General features: G+C 33.0%; 1 long non-coding RNA gene across 1 annotated transcript in view; it reads left to right on the top strand.

Annotated features, from left to right (window-relative positions):
- The first annotated feature begins 13,463 nt into the window (after positions 1–13,463).
- The window catches only part of LOC115235615, a 69,560-nt gene continuing 62,379 nt past the window's right edge, over positions 13,464–20,644 (top strand). Inside the window, exon 1 of the long non-coding RNA XR_003884063.1 lies at positions 13,464–14,097. This is a non-coding gene — a long non-coding RNA (uncharacterized LOC115235615). The remainder of the gene's footprint in view (positions 14,098–20,644) is intronic.

Here is a 20,644-nt window from a genome sequence, read left to right as displayed (position 1 = left end):
AGAAATAAAAGTTTAAATATATGTATATAGAAAAAATCATAATTTTAAAGTATTGATACCTTTTATTGTAATTTATATATTAATTTAATTTTCCATAAATTGAGCAATATTTAAAGATTTTTATGACAGTTTGTAAAGATCAATAATAAAACTACATATACATGAAAACATTGAAAATGTCACAAACAGATAAAGAGAAAAATATTTCCAACAGCTTTCAACTGTTTTTTTTTTTTTTTTTTTTAATCAATAAAACTAAATTAATCAAACTTAATAAAAAAAATTCCGAGCCTCTCTTGCGTTTTTATTTTAATTGTAAGAGTTAAATGTTAAAAGTTATATGCTTGATTTCCATATCGAGAGAATTATAAAATTCTGCGATGTTAATGTAAGAGAAATTTTCGCATTATTTGCTGCTTATTTTCATCGCACTGGGTGTTTCATGCAAGCCGAGTCTCTCTCACGCGTGCGCGCAACATCCAATATACACGGGTCCAGGAAAACTGCGCAGAAAGCACAGATGCTGCGCGCGTCTTTACAGGCCGGCGACGACGCGGAATTCACTTACATTAGCGCGGTCGACAGTGGACATGCGGCAATATTTTCAGCGCAGAATCCAGTCGCATTCTCATATCTTTCCCAGGTAAAATATTGCCGCGCCGAGGCGAGTGAAGTTAATCGGACTTACATCATATACAAACTATAAGCGCACTGGATAGAATATAAAATATACGCTCTCATTCCGTGTAATTGATCGCTCTAGGAAGTAATGCTCACGGTGACACTTTACGCTACTATCGCATTGCAATAATTTTCAATAAGCTACCGTCTACACTTTGTATCGCTGACATTCTCCTGTAAAATCTCTTTATAATTATAATATTATTTATTAAAAGAGATAGAGCGAATATATTATACGGCAGATAATGAATCATCGCGAGCAAAACTGGTCTGCGTCGAAATGAATGTTAAAAATATAAAATTTTTTATTTATGAAATTTTTTTGGTAGAATATTTTTTTTTTTTATGGAAAAATGTAAAGATTTAATAATCAAATTGTGTCGTGCTTAAATTATTGCACTTTATTTCGTCAGGACAATATCAAACTAGATTTGCATTTAATGTGTGTACGATTAGGAATTATTTGCTATTATTTAAATCTTTTGTCGAGAAAGATTTACCTAAGAATATGAACAACAAAGAAATGTACGATCTGAATTTCTATTATTATTTATGTTTGCTATAAATATATATTTGTTAAGGCAGTATATTATATCGAATCTATAGCTCGAAAATATAAATTACTTTTTGTTTTATTATTGATAATAATCTTGTGAATTAGAAGCTTGGTTCAGAAGACTTGGAATCTTGATAAAATCAAGGATACAAAATACTTCATTTTGAGATTGCCTCAGAATCCGTCGCCATGATCCGTCTTTTACGCTATTTCGGAGCAAAACTGTGCGCACGTCGTACGCCGGATCGATAGAATGGACTAACCTTCCATATATATATATCTTTCCTTATTCTTTTTTAACCTACGTGTGCGTTCTGTTGTTCATCGCTACATATCGATATACACATAAATAATTTTAGGAGAATAGCGGAAAGCAGCAAAGTAAGTGTGCAAACAGGCGCGAATATTTCGGCGATAGTTGCAACCGTGTTGTTGAATTATAAATTTGTCGAAAGGCGAAATTCTGAAAGTCTTAAAATATTTATTGCTTGACGTACCGTTGAAAGGTATAGAAGTGAATTTTTTAGAGACTATATGTGTAATATACCGCGCTCGATGCATTGGCTTCTCGCATCTGCCATTTTCGACAAAGTTATTGAATTCTAATAGTGTGTAATAATTTTCATTTAAACTGCAAGTTTCTTTTTTGTTTTTGAAGTATTGACATAATATTGAAATTTGATTGTCATTTAGAAACAAATAAAAATAAATTTATAGAAAAGAGAAAAAATGGATATATGTAAGAAAAATAATTTGGAAAGATAAATCTTATTAATTTATTCTACATATTGAAAAATTATTTTTAAAATGTGATCTATCCATTTTTCTAAATAATTGATTCGTGCAATGCAGAGTATATACTTAGACAAAATAATTTTTAAGAAAACATATGCGAAGATCAGTACGAAGATTTTTCACTAACTCTGGCGCCGTTTGCCAATTCTCGCTGTTTTCTACTTCATTGGCCCGTCGCTTTGGATAGTTGGAGATTAACTCTCTGTCGTACAATTTTTACGATCACTGTTCTCGTAACCGACATATTTTTCGAAAGCATTGTTACGACTTATTTCATTAATTGTAATTATACATGTGTGTGAAATGCATATCAATTATTTTTCAATGAGTCTATATACAATGATTTTATTTTTTCCATACATGCGTGCAAAAGAAAGAAGCAATAATATTGCAATTATATTTGCTCGTGGAAATAATTATCGTGTGAACTTGAAGATTTGTAAAAAGAATGTACGAGAGTAACAGCAAGATATTATATAAGAAAGACTAATTTAAATGCACTCGTGTTTTTAGAAGAACACGTTATGTTAATGCAAATATAATTTTTTTAACATTTTGTGTATACATAAGTAATTGAAATAACATCTAAATAAAATCTAGAATTATATGAATAATATATTTTTCTATTTTTGCGCGGACTCTTCTAATAATAATTCTTCATTATATATTTTATTATATACGAGAAAACAAGGCTAAAAATTTATCAAAACTAATCAAAGTTATATTTTTGGATAAAATAATTCCACATGTATAGAATCGCTCATAGCTAGTACAATAATTTTGAAAAAAAGAAACGTCTCATTGAGTCTTAGTTTCCTACAATGACAATGTTTTTAGCCGTGATTGTCTTTAGCTTCATCGCGTTCCTAATCTTCGTGATGACCAACGCTTAAGAAAATCTTTTCCCAGAAACGTTTCACGAAGCGTTCCACAAACGTTGCACGGTCAAACCTATTTCGCCCGAAGGAGAAACGAAACTTTTCGCGGAGTCGTAAGAGTTCTCGTGCACTATGAAACTTTTAAGATCCGCGCTTCAGCGACATTTTGGTTGGTTTCCTCTGCGCGCGCTGGGCAGAACATGTAAAGCTTAAAAGCACTTTCGACTTTATGCCCATGCGCATATCAGCAAAGGAATGCTCGTGAATGCATGAGGAGGGACGAAGATAAATTTTGAAATTCCTAGAAAGCCGAGATGAATAGAAAGCATATGACGCTTAATTGAATTATCATACCGTTGACCTTTTTTGGACTAAATTACGAATTAGACATATAGAATGGAATCAAATTAATGTACATATAGAATGAGATAATTATTTCCACGATGCAAATTTGAAATATAATTGCAATTGTATTCCTTCTTTGTGAAAATATATCGATTAATTGAATAATTTAATAAAACAGAATATTTTGCATGTTCTTCTTAAAATAAAAAATCATAAGATATTAGAGAAACGATTTAGAAAGATCTAAGAAGGAAACAATCAGAGAGAAGATTCGATAAGAGCAAACGAGTCATTCAATCTCTTTAATTTTAGAAAGTTTGTCGTCATATAACGACGATATAAGTTTTCAACTAATTTCAGACTTTAACCCTTTTTATCATAAAATTTGTAATAACCACAAAGGCTGACGAAGCGAATACGTTGACAAAGGGATAGCAAACTTTTCGTCCAGTTTGTGTAAGAGCCGCTTACTCACGACGGAACTTTCCAGATCGCAGCGAGCGACATTTAGGTTTCTCTCTTGGAACTTGTAAAGCTTAAAAGCTCTTTGGGATTTATGCTCAGTCGCCTATCAACGATGGCCTGCAGTCCTGAAGAGAAAGTGTTATCAACCGTGAAAAGAAAGCCTTATATTGATAAAAGTTAACGTTTGTCGAAGTCGGGGTGCGCGCGATAATAAAATATATTTTCACATTTTATAACGATTTTATAAGTAGAAGATGTAGGTCTAAGTTAGAGATTTTACTTTGGTAGGAAAAAAATCTGAAATCATCTAACATTCTTGAATATTTCTTAACAATATGCACTAAAATTCTCGTTAATATCTTTAAAACTTCGCGCAAAATAATTTATGAAACAGATGCAACCATAATTCTGGACGCCAGAAATATAAATAGAAGGCAATTTTTGCAAAAACAGCTTATAAGGATTTGGCGATCTAAAAGATTATAATATCCTGCAATCTCGTTTATTATAGCCGGCAGATGAATCTCGGATGTGTATGTGTGTGTGATGCCGCTCTATCTTCTATCGTCGTCAAATTATAATTAGAAAGCGAATGCCACGACTGAAGTTAGCAAGTTTCGAACCAATTTTGTACTCACATGAATTGTCCGTAATTATCACTGGCAGAAATTGAATGTGCCAATCGAGAGAGAAAGGGAGATAGAGAGAGAACGAGAAAGAGAGAGAAGGGGAAGGAAATTCTGGGCTCACGGGAGTTGATTGGATACGATAGGTTGGAAGTCCGGAAAGATAGTCAGTAGGGGAAGTATTATCAAGGTAGCAAACTCGATCCATTAACAAGGTACCGCCCTCCTTATCGTTAGCCGCTGTCTTCGTTTTCTTACAACGTTGTTCGCGTATAATTAGCACAGGATTCGTTATAGGCTGCGGTATGTAACTACGGATACATTAAGTAGTAATGTTCCCTCACGATTGATCTTTCGTTATTAGACATATTATATACGTCTTTCTTGAAATTCGTTCATTTCAGAAAACTCTTTAGAATTGAAACTTTGGAAATATGCAATATTTACAACGCCGATGAAATAATTATGATTTTAGCGAGATTGAAAATATAGAAATAATAGAGATGGAAAATAAATAACGTTTATATTTTTATATTTGAGTTTTCCCTTGTGAGAAAATTTTCTCTTACCCGAAGAAAGATTGAGAAATATATCTCATCGCGCTATAATAAAATATCTCGTTCTAATGATATCATTTTATGTCTATATTATATTTTAATTACTGCTATGTTAATGATTAATCATGTAACAGCGTCTTGTGTGAAGCATTATTATTTCTTATCGATGCACACAAAAAAAATCTTATTCTCTTTATCTTTTTTCGATAGATATACGGAAAATAATTGGAGCTCCTTTAATCATTTTCGTGATATGTAATCACTTCAAGAGAGCGTCTTGCTTTTTCAATGAAATACACAAATGCAGCAAACCGTAACTTTCTCTATATCACGAATTATTTATTCTGTTTTATGCTCATAACGCAATATTATATCTAGTATTTTTTATTGTAAAGAAAATATTTTCTGCGCAATGTATTTTCCATTATAAAGATTTTTTTTCACGGCACCTGCATTTTTGGAGCGAGTTGAGATGGATCAATAACTTGCTAGCGAGACTCACCCGGGGACGGGAAAAATTTTAGTATCTATCTCACGCTTCGTACGCTTTTTTTCCAAGCTACGTAAGAGAAACGGTGTCGTAATAGTATCGCTTCCATGCTTGTGCTCTCATTATAGGGAATTATCGATCAACGTACTATTTCGAAGCATGGGTGGAATATACATAGATGCGAGAAGCTGGATTTCGAACTCGCGCGTTGAACGGATCATATCGACGCAGAGAAGGCCGTCAATGCAAATGAAGATATTATCACCCGTAACCGTTCTCCATCTCTGCCAGCGTTCGATCTCTATACTCTCTTTGAGATATTTGTGCCGAAGTTCCAGCATCTTAAAGGCGGCCGCGCCGTGTTTCTGAGTTTATGAAAGACAGCGATTTATATAGGTATATAAATAATACATGGATAGATGTAATCAACGAAGAAAATATCTTTTGTGTTTTAATATTAAATATTTGAAAGATAATTGCGGAAAGCATAATTTTATCTTGACGGTAAATTAAAATATGAATAAATCGATTATAAAGATAAGGATATTTTCTTTTCTTTTTGTGTGTGTAATGCAAACGAGAAGAATTTTGCTGCATAAGTTGCATAAAAAGATTTCTAATGAAATAATTATTGATTCCACACACATAGTAACATTTTTTACACGAATTAATACTGAATTTAATAATTCGGGATATGATAAACCGTATTCTCATATTTATTAAAATGCAGAAAATAGATTACGTTACACAACATCTTCTGGTTAAGTTGCATTAAGTATCGCATTATAAAATATATTTATTGCAACAATAATTATTGAATACTTTGAATAGATAATAATTAATAATATTTAATCGTTTTCGTAAGCTTACCTGAAAAATGCAGAATTGACACAGATATATGTACAAATAGAGAGAGCACACGTTGTTTCAATTATTTACGTTACTATTATTGTTTAATTTTAAAAATAATGTTTTTAGTGAAAATGATTTTTTTCGGTTCAAATTCGTGTTACACTACAGCTTCTAAACGCATTGAAGAAATATCTAGAAATAACCGACGGGCGTTTAATATCGCTCAAGTAACTTTTGCTTGTCTTCAGTAAACATGTTGAACGTCAAGGATTGGTGAACACATGTGTACTGTTATGATAATTGATCGCGCAACATGCTGGATACCGCGTCTCACATCAAGAATATGGTCGCCGCCTTTTACCACTTATTTTTCAAAACAATCCAAGATATTTATATATATGTTATGAAAACTATATGGATAATTTGCAATTGAAAATATGTGTGAGTTAAATCTCTCATCAGTATTATTTTTAAAAAATTAACATTTTTACCGATTGACTTGAGATAGCTTCCATTTTAACGAAAAACATTTAAAAAAATGTGATTTTATGCGATCAAACTATATGTATATATATGTTTAAAAAATAAATTGAGCTAAATAAACAATAAACTGGAAAGCGATAAATTTTTCTAAGTTCTAACACAGTGTACTGATTACTCCTTCTCGAGTACTTTATACGTGTCAAAACATAACTCCGTTCTACGTACAGTGAAATAAACCACAAAGCTTGCTGCGTATCTTTGCTAGTATATACAAGACATAATGAACTGTCTAGTAAACGATGCGTGTCAATGACATGAATTTTGAGCAGTCGAACAAATAAATTTAGACGTTGTCGATTAAAAAGAGCCGGGAACACTGATTTTCACTGTTTTCAATGCGCCGACCATCGTACATGTAAAATTGTTTAATTAACGTTTCACTTCCGGCTTACGAATAACGATAGAATTGTCATAGTCACGTGGGCAAGACGGTTGGATACAGTTTTCAGCTGCGCGCGATGCTGAACGTGCAAAACTTCCTAATTAGCGATTCGCTGACGAGGACCACGTGCGCGTGATTAAGTTACGACGCTAACGTTACTGTCGACGGTCCGGAGGTGAGTGAGCGACAGAGGACATTTTGCATTCGTGTAATAACGGTGACCCTTACACACAGACGTTCAGAAGGGACCCAAGGGAGGCTAACCCTTTTTTGCACTGGTGCACCATAAAGTTACGCGCGAGAGGCAGGCTGAAACGCGGGACCAAACGACCTGTTTTTCGTGCTCGAATTTATAACGGTGCTGTTCTCATCTTCCGCCATATTTCCGCGCGTCTCCCGCGCAGCCAGAGTTACTGGCGGTAAAAAGAAAAAATTGTCCGAATCTATTCCTTTCTTTCGAGGGCAGATCTGGCAAAAAATTGCACGAAAAAAGTGCAGGCAGTATAAAAAACGGACACCATTTTTAGCATCTATGCAAAGCCGTTTGGAAGCGGGGTTTTGTCACAGTGTTATAAATTATCACTTACAAGTCTCTAACAATAAGTTAACTTGCGCACTGGTAATTTCTAAATATGTATTATTTTTCTTTTTTTTTTCTTTTCTTTGCGCGATTCAAGTATATAAAATGTATATTTAATATTACATATGTTGAAATTAGATACTACACATTAGATAATACACATTTTTACTTAAAAAGAAACTATATCTTCTTTTATATTTATATAAAATTCATATCCGTAAATAATTTGAGCAAAGGATAATGCGTAACCTATTTAATACCAATTCAACTATTTTGGGTTATAAAAATATGGTGTGGAAGAAAAATATGGAAAACATAATATAGAAAATAAAACTAGTGGAACACTTCCATGAAATTTTAGAAAAGGATTGCAACCAATCGCAAAAAATTGGGCGAAAAAATTCAGGCAATTCCTATACCGATAGACTAAAAAGAAAAAGACACTTCGTGTGGAAAAAAAAAAATAAGTATAGTCTCCGAAAAGTTTTGCTTCGATTATAGTTGGACCATGGAAATGCATTGTTGTCAACGTTGTCAAATCCATTTTCTAATGCTCGGGATATGACTTAAATAGACGAGAAATATTTTTAAAAATAAAACTCGCGACTAAATATATTTTTGATAAAGATATTTTACGATTTTTTATATTATTTTTTATTTATGCTATTTGCATTTGTAATACGTCGAAAAGAGAAGTATGATAAACTAGTAATCCCGCTCATCGTTTTATTCGTTTCGTTGGAAATTACGATGGAAGGGGATGAAGTTCTCACGGGGGTATCTTTGTCTTAATTGCTAGCGGCCGTTTTTATAATCGCAGCAGGTCCAAAAATTCAAGAAATAATATTCTCGAGAAAATGTCGATCTGATCTTCGTGTGTGGCCGATCCTCTCTTTCGGTAAAGTCTCCAATGCATGGTTGGCAATGCCGGCACGGATTAACATAGTCGGTTTCCAGTTCGACGTTCGGCATAAGCCGAGGGAACCGCTTATTGGGCATCGTTCATTAAAATAATGGGCATGATCTTCGTAACTTTAATGGTGGCTCCACCCTTCCTACTTCGTTTACGATGTTTCACGTGGAAAGGAACGACGCGCCGGATCTCAAAAACGCGCCTGGATCATATTCAAATTAATGAAGAATATATTCGATATGTATATATTCCCCAACGAATTTGTTATATCCCGAGATCGAATCAGATAGCGAATATGCAAACAAAGAGAGAACGCAAGCTCATCACGACTTACTATATCCGAGTTTTATACAACTCGGTGTCTCAAGTACCGCGACTTTATACGATTTTCTTATTTACTCCATTTGAAAGGAATAATGTACTTATTTAAGAAATATTTTATATATGTTTATATGCACGTAATACACACAAAGTAAACAGGCTTTAGCTCGCCATTTTAGCAATAACATCGACTTTGTCCGCGTTGAACAGCATTCCACACGAAGGATCTAATGCGACTCGTGTCCAACGCGTCTAGCGTGCTACAGTGTTGCTTTTCACCGGCGGTCGCCGACATTAACGGCCGCAGTTCCAGTCGTGAGTGTATTTCACAATCTTATCGTTGTTAATTTATTCGATTTTTCTCTTTTTTTACCTCCGCGACTTCTCTTTCAAATCGTGACGCGTCACGCCCCCGCGTTTACCCTCCCGAGGGCGGAGATGGTCGAAGGAAAGAGAGAGAAAGCGAGAGAGAAAAGGAGACTGATAATGTATTTTGAGCGATCGATGTAAGCTTGTAGTACAAACTGTGCTCTTTACAACCGCGGACCCCGCTTGATGGTGCTGGCGGAATGTTTGGAGTTTAGAGCATAATCGTTGCCTCATAAAAGTGCATGATGCGTTTTTAAAGGGTGCTTCTATGGAGCAATAAACAGGGGAGCGCACCGCTCTCTCTCTCTCTCTCTCTCTCTCTCTCTCTCTCTCTCTCTCTCTCTCTCTCTACATAAGTATAATCTCCGATCTCTCTTACATCTAGCTCGACAATCACGTTCCACAAGATGTAGCCTAAGTAGCGCGCGCGGTACCTCTGACTTGCAATTTTCATTTTTAACCTATCATGTTAATTAGACATCTTGATACTGGAATATTCCGCTAATCAGATGCGTGTCCGATATCTTTGCCAGCGCTATCTCACTCGCAAGAGATTCAAAGGCGTGTTCCATGTTTTTAGTTTAATGTTTTCCGTTCTCGGAATATCTGAATATATTAGCGATATATTTATGGCTAACGCAGTAATGATATTATTTTATCAATGATTGACTTAAAATGTATTTGCGTAATATTAATTAAGGCTGATTGAATAATCGAAGGAATCGTGTTTCGAGAAATTGTTAAAAGATAATTACATATACGTACACAGACATATATACAAAAATAAAATTTATGATATAGAATATTGCTGGAAAACGTTAATTGTATAATAATTATATGGAAATTAGTCGCATGTGTGCGTGTTATGATATAAAATTTAATATATGTTTGAAATTTCTAACAAGGTATATAATCTTTGTTTTGAACTGCATTAAATCTTGATCGTGTTTCGGCTTTTTCAATCCCCGTAGTGCGCTTCTTTACGGGTGTGGAAAACACGAGATATAGCGCTCTTCTAAATTCAACGACAAGTATTTTCGTGACTCTTGAGATAAGTGATTGGTCGACAAACGCTTGGATGATTCTAACGCAAAAAGAAGACGGGTAGGGCTGAGTTGCGAGTCGGATTTTGTGTCGTTATTTTCGAGTATTTGTATGCAAAAGAGGGTACGAAAGAGGGAGGGGGTTGGATGAAAAAGAGGGGAAGAGATAAGAGAGATGGCGATCTCGCGGATGCGGCTCGGTTTTACGAGTTATTCCATTCCAAGAGAGAAGTATAATTTGTCCCGGACTTTGCGCGAACTGTCCAACTTGAACGATTACGGTAAAACATTGGTCGAAGAGAAATTTCAAACGGCGCCATTTCGAGAGATTTCTTATTTGCAATTCTAACCGTGCAAAACGATTTGATACAATGCTGAATCAACATGAGATTCGCTTGGCTCAAATTTTGCTAAATTTTTTTATATATATATTAAAAAATTTTTTAAATTATGTAGTTTTCGATATTTTTGGATATTTTTTATATTCTAAAATTTAATTTAATTTAATAAATTTTTAATTTAATTTAATAAATACATTATTAAACTTCTCTTATTAATTTTTAATTAAAAATTGAATTATTAATTAAAGATTTCTTCAAGTCAAGCTGATGATACAACATAGCAATAATATAATCGAAATAATAAAAATACATACATATATTTTGAAAAGTTCAGTTCTGCGACGCATCGTACCTGCTTTTCCATGACCATGGTTTTTTGAAGTTTCTCTCCGGTTCACATATCTTCTTTGTAAAAGAGTCAAACTATTTTTTGCCGCAGCTTATCCCCTACTCATTCCTCGCCCAGATCCCGATTTTCTTCGCCTATGGCTGCCAGAAAGATAAACTCATGGATTCTTGGACGTCTGTAAGCAAAAAAATACAATATTTCTTATACATCAAGGAAATACAGCTTGAATATGTGTGTATCTACACTTATACATAAATATATATTTAGTTTAACATTAATATTTCTATTTATTTCTAAAGATTGCGTACATTAAAATCGTTATTATAAATCGTTGGGATTGATTAAAGTAATTCTTTTATTTAGTCTTTCTTATTTTATTTTATAATATCAGATTAGATTAATAAAATCATTATTTATTGATTTTATTAATTTGATTTAATATCACAAATTTACAAAAAAAGAAACAAAAAATAAATTTAAAAAATTTATACACGAGGCAGAGTGAAGCACACGGGTGCACGGCATCGTACATTCAGATATACATACCTTCAGATTGCTTTACTGATAAACTAATGCACATATATAGATTATAACGAAATTATAGAGATTGAAAAATATTAAAAGTTGTACAAGAGAAACATTTTTAAAGACTGTATAATATGTTAACAACAAACAGAAAATATCTGTATATTCTTTGTAGGAGATTCATGTGTAGCAAAATGTATATAGTGTTTTTAAATTTATAATATAAATTAAATTTACTTCAATTTCCGATAAGAATCTTATATATAATTTTGGCTGATTTTAAAGAGGCAATCTTTTTTAAATTAGGAAAATGCACAACATATGCTCTCTATAGTAATAATAAATATGATGCGATTTATATTACGAGAATGCAATATTATGCTAAAATGGGATAATCTGTTCCTTTCTACAATATAAAGCAATCAAATATAGAAGATTCCGAGAAGAAAATAGAAAATGTCAACGTAACTCCAAATGATGATGTGCCATTTATTTTTATTTCTGTATGTATTTGTGTCCGTCGCAGATTATTCGCTAAATTTAATTGCGTTTACGCACGAATTTACGCCTCGTTAAAGTATATGATACAAACTTAATGTATCGAACTCGAGCAACTTCATTGTCGTAAATCTGCTCTTGCCCAAAGTAAAAATTGAAATATTTCTTTATTATTATGTAAACCATGTTATATTTCGGAAAGAGAGTATAATTTTATTAAAATTTGCATTGAATCTCTTTCTAGAAAATTCTCTGAGAGAAGAGAATATGACTTTATATAGGGCTCTATTAATGCTCGACCATGCATTTCGAATTTTCAATACCCCTTTCATTAATTCTTCGACTCTAACCGAATGGATTATTAACGGATTAGAGAACACAGGTAATAGCCGATAGAGTTGATCGCTTCGGTAATAAAATGCACCAAGGAAGCCCATAAGTCACTGAAGGTTACCGGGAGGATTATATGATTTTTTGATTGTTACTATTTTTGGTATTATACCAAAAAATATTTACAAAATAAATATAAATAATTATTAGCTTAACAGACATATTAATCTATGCGTAAGCATGATTTCATATTGTAGCACACTTTCTTAATTTCTTTGGAATCATTGTTACATTGTAATTAAACGATTCAAAAGTAGGAAGATTAATTTTTCCTGCGACTACATATATATGTAAAAAACGAAGTAATTATTAGATTTGAATATTGATGAAGCAATAAAGAACATGCAAGCAATATGTTTAACTCAATTTGTTTAGAACTATGGCCGCGCGGAGTTCACTTAACGGAACTATCGCACATTTTCATTTAACGGAATATATTATATTTGCGCATAATACGACAGTCGCCCGATATTTTTTTCGATACTCTTGATACTACACGCTTGCACACTATATTTAAAATCGTAACTTGTTATTATATATTAATATTTAATATTTAATATTTATAATACTTATAATATTTATAATATCTCTATAATACTAATATTTAATATTTATTATATATTGAAAATATAATAACTTACTTTTGACCGTTGGTTAAAAATTTTAATACAGAGAAAGCTGAACATATCGCTTCGCTCCTTGCTTTATGAGTTTCTGTTCTTTTTGGAACGCTTATTTTATTCTAGATTTTGGTAAGAATTAGTTTGATGTAATATTTTATATCGGCGTATCTGGAATGTAAACAATAACAGTACTTCGCATACCACGTATTATAAACAAAGCGAACAGGCGTTCGAAGCCTTCTCCCCACTCCTTCTCGCTTTTACAAGGTCTACGTATTTTGCAAAATTATTTTCTCATTCAATATCATCTCGACTGTCGCGAGGATTAGGACGAACCAATGGGACGAACTTTTTTTATTCGTGCCATATATCGCGTTAGTGATGCCATCATGCGACAGTTTCGTCAAGTGAACTCGCGCGAGCATTGCGGTTAAACGTATTACGAGAATAAATAGTACCTGTACGTAAGCATATAATGTCGAGATGCCGAAAAAAAGTATCGGAAGTGTCGAAAAAGTTATCGGGAGTGCCGAGGGAGATATCGGGAGTATCGAGGAAAGTATCAGACGATCGTATTATGTGTATCGGAAGTGTGAATAACGCGGGACACTTTGTGAACTCTAATTAGAGGTTAACCTCCACGCGATCTAAGCCTTCTTAAGCATACTAATTAAAGTACACAATAATAATTATTTATTTCTAATTCTAGTCGCTATACGCATATTGCTTCAATATTTCACGTAATATTATCGAGACTAAATATTTCGCGAGTGAATGAATATCGAGAAGATCGGACAAAAAACGTATGAATATAAATCATCGAGAATCGGGAATGTTGAGAATCGTATCAAATATCAGGCGTTTACTGTTGAACGATCGATATGCGCGATCAAAATTAAACTTTCGCGAGTGAGTGCTTTGTGGAACTTGGATGAAATTCGTCGTCGACAGAAGTTGGCAGAATATCAGCGACCGGTGAGTAAATTCATTTATTATATCCGCATGGTTATGCAATAATAAAAAATTACATTTGAAAGAAGTATCTTTTTACGTTATCCATCTTAATTTATCTGAAAAGCGACGCAAGCCGTCTTACGTAGTGAATATCTCCCTTTCGATTTTATCGCGAAAATTGCGATCGCGGGCGACAAGGAAATTTTCAATTCCATTCAGGGCGCAATTTTCTCTCTCTCCCTTCAATCCATCGGTGTAACATTCTGTCAATCCGCGCAGGCGTACGCGCCTCGATACCCCATGCAGTTGTCGGGCGTTGTCGCGGGGGACAAACGGAGGGAGAAACGGGTTCGAATTGAGGGAAAGGCTGCTGCGGCAGCTGCCGCCATGACGGCTCAATTTATTTTCAAGCTTAGCCGAGACTCGAACCAACGAGTCGGTCGTTACCGTTAGCGGAATGGACCCTGGGACTAACCGCCCCATACGCTCTACGACCTATTTCAATAACCGCCATACAGATGCCGCTGCAATAATCGTTGCATCTCGATGATCTCGTCGAGCCGCGCGCGCACGAAATGCATGTTATATCGAGTATTCGTAAAATCCCCGCCCTTTTTTCCGCGGACAAAATAGCTCAAATAATGATGTGCGTTCGTATCATTAGTTGTTTCATTATTCCACTATGAAGAAAGCTTTTTTTTTTGATAAATTTCTGTCAGCGAAATATAATCAATCTCATATTCCTTGCTTGATTGACATAATGTCGAGATCTGGTGCTTTGTATGAAGATTGAGACTCTGGTAAGTCATAAGAAACGAGACCAATTTTGTCTGAATATCAATTTATGAAGAATATATATATATATGTGATGAAGAATTTTACCATATTACTCTGTTCATGTCAAATCCAGATGTTGATAATTTTATTTCTATAAAAATTTGTTACTTCCCTACATAATTAATAAAATAATTAAATAAAATGAATAAAATGTCATTCTTGAGCGAATAATAATAATGAGGAGAAAGTTGGACTTATATTTTATAATTTATATTTATTTCAATGTTTGAAAAAGTCTTCGAGCATAATAGCTGCATAATACAGTTCATATTGTTTTTGCTATAAATAATATAAAACTATAAAATGCTATAAATAATATGATAGGAAATGAAAATTTAAAAAATCTTAGATATTAATTTATCAAAAATAATTAATGTTCTTACAAATAAAAGATATAACACACGATTTTGTTCCGCATAGAATGTTTAATAAATAAACTTTAATGCCAGTCGACCATAATATTCTTTATATATGTGTGTCTATTTGTTAGTTATATAATATATATACATCAATAGAAAATTATACTACAATACATTATTTTAGGTGGTCATACAGCTATAAGTTTGCATTCTAAAAGCGACCACCTGTTGGTACGAAACATTAAACCATTTACCATCTTCCCTCATAAAGGTAGATTACTATCACCGTTGAAACGTACGTCATTATTCATTTGTAATAGTTGTTTGACATTTTGGATCAATAATTTCAATCATCGCATGTCGCACTAAAAATGCATTTATTCTTCACGTTGTAGCCAACATATTATTATACAATATTTTAATTTTATATATTACATGAACATGACTAACAAAAAATCAAACACATATTTGAAATTTGAAAAAAATATTCTCTCGTGCTTAAATATACATAATAAAAAAAAATTGTTTTTAATTTCTTTTGCTTTAAAATAATAAAATTTTTATTTACTATATCTTTTATACATATTGAACGAAGAAGAAAATATTTCAAGTTTTTAATTATTTACAACAGACAATTTATCTACGTGCAAATTTAACATCTTTTCATAACTCATAGTAATTCGAAACTAATATATCCTTTCACTTAAAAAATATCAATATGATTGAGTTAAAATATAGATAAGAATCTTGTTCCTTTATGGGGTCTAGCGCGATACGAGCCCTGTTATTACATCTAGATCATCTCTGTAACCACACATAATATACTACTATCTTTAACGTCTCAAAGGAAAAAACTGCGAATGAAACGTTGAGGCACAGAGTATATCCGATATACAGCCGCCAGGTATATCTGCTGTACTGTGGTATAGCAATAGGATAGTCTCACAAGCCGCATACACGTCCGGATACCATAAGTTATTTGTTTGGCATCAACCTCGCGGATTTTATTCTTTCATCCACGACATTACTCTAAATCATGTTTGCACCCGTATCCCCTCGTCACAACGAATCACGAGAGTGCATTGAAGCCGAGGGCGAAAGGGCTGGGGACGACATCGAGGTAGAACAAACCAGAAAAAGCCCGTGGAGGGAAGGGATCATACCGGTCGCGAGAGAGGAAAAGAGGAGGGAGAAGCGCGGTCTCTCTGGTAAGATGTTACCTTTTCATTCTCGTAAAGAGCCGCAACGATGAAGAGAGACGAAAGAGTAGCGGGACGAGGAAGGGAAAATGCGCGAGGCACGAGATCCGTGAAATGATGCCCTCTTTCGTCTCAACTCCATCTGCTGCCATCCGTACGAAACGAATCGCCAGGAGTCTACCACCACCCGTCCATGATGACGACAGGAAAGACGACTTCGTAGCTAAAATGTATTTCACGGATGACATCGACGGTGGCATCGAACTCGATTGGTGCACTTGGATGGAAGGGGGAGATATGAGAATGGAACGATGGAATGGCCGTAGGATGGGTTGGGTCTGCGGTGGGGGAAAGGGGAATCATTTGCTTCATTTTGAGATCGGGAGAACTGAATCTTTTACCCGTGCATTCGTTTATTTCTGTCTGAGACTATTTCATCGTCCGCGATTTTCTTCCTCAAAATCGATATCGCGTACTTTTTTGGTGCCTTTTCTCTTTAGCTCCGAAAGCGCATGCGAATAAACCAATTTTAGGTAATGGAATTTATCAGCCAGATAGTTGAGTGATAGTCGAATATAAGAGAAATAGAGAGAGGATTCCAATAGTTTTCGGTATCTTAATTGTTATTAGAAATGTAGAGATATCAGAACAATCGAAAGATATATTACTACAATATTTTGTTATTGACATATCATGTAACTTTATCCCGATTATTTAATTCTAATTTCGAAAATCTTTTAAAAAGCTAATAAACTTTATTCCAGTAACCAGACCGAGTTGCTTTTGCCTTGGGAGATTGTAAAATATTAGAAGAACGTAGAAAAATATTGTGTTAGGACGTGAGGTGTGAATTAGAGAGTAAATAGAATAACGTTGAAAATATTTGTTCCCACTTGTGTGTATCGTTATCTATATTTACGCGCATACATAAATCATTTTCAACAAACACGTTAAAAATTGAATCACTTTAAGAATATTTGCTGAGCAATAAACTTATAATCCTCCATAAAAAAATGAAAACTAGATGAAAGGAATAGTAGTATATCTGAGAGGAATAAGAATTAATAAAATGTTGAATCTTTCTACAATGATATATGTATATAAAATACGATTAAACAAAATATATTTAATAAATATATATACGATTAAACAAAAAATATATTTTATAATAATAATAAAGATACAATTAAGAATGAATGAAGAGGACAGTGCAAATAAATAACATCGTAATCGTAATAAGATAACTAGAAAATGCTCTCCAATTCTGTTTTAATATTTAAAGGAGGATTATTAACATTGCAAATTTCGAATATTTAGGGATATAGATTTCGAATATTTAAGCGTAGCTACCGGAAAAAATTCATTTCCAGTAATTTGCAAGACATTATTTTTACGACATATGGACAAAACGTTTCTTTCGTGATAAGACTGAACGGACGGGACCAGTTCGATGTTAGGCTAGGTGAGAGACAAGAGAAGGAAGGGGTAAATTTGCGGTTGGGTGGTTTGTTCGTGGAGTTATATACTGCCTCGTAAAACACGATCATTGCTTTATTACGTGCTCCCTGACGTATACCAGCTAATTGTTAGGTGCGAACACATTTATAGGCAAGTCATTCGCCTATTCTTTCAGCCTTCTCTTTTATTGCCGTGGAAGGAAAATGCTGACCGCAAGTCATTTTGATAATAACACAGCTTGTTTGTACTAGCTCAGCTTGCTTCTTAATATCCCTTGATATTACATACATGACTTTATTTCTATCAAATATCTTGGAATAATCTTAAAATTTCTTTATATTTTATAATATAAAATACTGTTTTATTAAGCACGTTTTACTGCTATATATGCAGATTCTATGTAATTACTAAATGGTGATAATAAAAATTTTTTTATTACGTGTTTTTTATTACTATGATCTAAAGTTAATTAAATGTACTTAAATTTTTATACGAAATAAATTAAAAAATTATAATTATTCTGAAATTATAAAGTACGACAGAATATTGTTTCAAACTTCAAATAAGATAACACACGTGTTCGACTTCGTATTTTCTTAGTCATATTTATCTAAAGATATAAATATCGACTGAGAAATGTTAATGACGTACGTGTTTCTATGCGGTTAGCCGATATTTCCTGGCCTCGTATGTTGCTAATGAAACAACTTTAAATGTATTACGTGTACTAGTTTATTATCTTTTTCATATCTTGTCTTGCGTAGAGATATTAATAATTGCAAATAATTACAATTATCTCTATAGAAAAAAAAGTGAACTTAAAACATATTACTTAATATGTTACATTTTCTTATCATACCTTGTCACAATATCACACAATAATATACTTTGATATTTCCATTAGTATTTGTATTAATTTGCACATTTAATAATAAAATAAGCCGTTTTATATAATATAAGTAATTATATAATATAATTACATTTGGTTTATATAATATAATTATATGTAAATCAATATTCATATATCAATATTTTAAAATTAGTTTTACAAAGTGTAACAAGATTGGTTTCTTTCCTTTTAACATCGGTCTTTTACCATGACAGTTCAAGTATTATAAAAGGCACGGTTAGGCATCAAATTTCTGGTTAAAATTATGGTAGTAAATAATTCTTTTTTCAAAAAACTTAATTTGTTGGAACAAGGAAGACTTTGTAGAGTATTAAATGTCTTAAAGGCGGGCCAAACTTTTCGACCAAATGCGCTTTGGGGAAAAACCCCATTGCAACTATAGATACTCCACCTTTGCTCTTAGAACTCCCTTCACATCTAGAATTAGCCCCTTCATGTGGTGCTAAATTTCACTCTCGGCTCCTCAGTTTTTTCTTCTACGATTTATTAATAAATCTATTGTATAACCTTCGTCAAAGAACCTTATTTCCGTTTTTCATAAATTCATATATCTTTCAATCATTTCAAAATTTTTTTTCAAATTCATCATCTTTCAAATATTGTTAATTATCTGTTATCGTTGCATCCAACAAAGCATGTTTTATCTGTATGCTTGATTATTTTTTGCAACGACAAATTAATTTGACAGTCGCACGCATAAGTCGTGAAATTCGTGTCATCCCGCTATAAACGCAAAGCCTACAGGTTGCCTATATACAACTCCCCTTTCTGCCATATAATGTGAGGATCATACCTTGTCACAATATCACACAATAATATACTTTGATAGATAACGCATAATAGGAATATATATATAATCTGTTTGTATAAAGGGCAAATATCTGTGCAAATTAAAAAAAAAATAAACTGAGAAATAATATGGGTATATGTATATGTGTGTGTGTGTGGCATAAATGTTAATGAAAATGTTGTAAAGTTTATCCGTGTAATAAAATTAATTTCCTTTTCTAATTCGCAATCCGACGGATATTAAAATGTCGTTTCTTATGAAAAGCGATTTGCTAATTAACGTAATAAAATTAATATTGATAGTTATTAGGTCATCTACTTGTGAGGTTTACTGTTATCCTTTCCTTCTTTTCGTCTCTTTGCCATATTTATCTTCTTTCAGTTAAATAAAAACGAAACATGTCTAAAATATAATTTTTGATGAATATAAAAATAAAAATTAATATGATATAAAAAATATAAGCTGAAAAGAGCGATAATATATATTTTATTTGTATTTATTTTTGTTGTTATGTTTCAATTTATTTCTATTATATATCTTTGTTGTTTATTAGTGAAATTTATAATCTTTTGCGCGTGAGAACTTTCTTTGCTGCCCCTTCATCCAATTATTCTCCTTATCGTTGCTGAAGGAGTGTCGTAAGCACACATATGGGAAGCCGCAATGCACTAAAGTCTGTGATTTGTTAGTTGAAGCATCACTTTCGTAAAGCAGGGAAACTGCGCGACAACATGCGATCCAAGTAGTCCATGGCGTAGCCAGAAATCTATAGAAATCAACATAAACGCAACATATTAACATCAAATTTTAGCAAAACATATAATAAATAATAGTAACAATGTAAGGAATAAGCATAAAATAGTATCAGTATCGTATCGACGTTATTCAAATTACAAAAAAGATATATTTTTATATGGGTACACATTTATCATTGTGTGTGTGTGTGTGTGTGAGATAAGATTCAGTTCAGTAATTATTAAATATATTATGTAATTACTTTTTTTATTTTTAATCA

This window comes from Formica exsecta, unplaced genomic scaffold (assembly GCF_003651465.1).
Source record: "Formica exsecta isolate Colony F162 unplaced genomic scaffold, ASM365146v1 scaffold228, whole genome shotgun sequence".
In the NCBI taxonomy this organism is placed as follows: domain Eukaryota; kingdom Metazoa; phylum Arthropoda; class Insecta; order Hymenoptera; family Formicidae; genus Formica; species Formica exsecta.
Note: the sequence above shows the minus strand (reverse complement) of the source record. Positions and strands in the feature narration are given on the sequence as shown.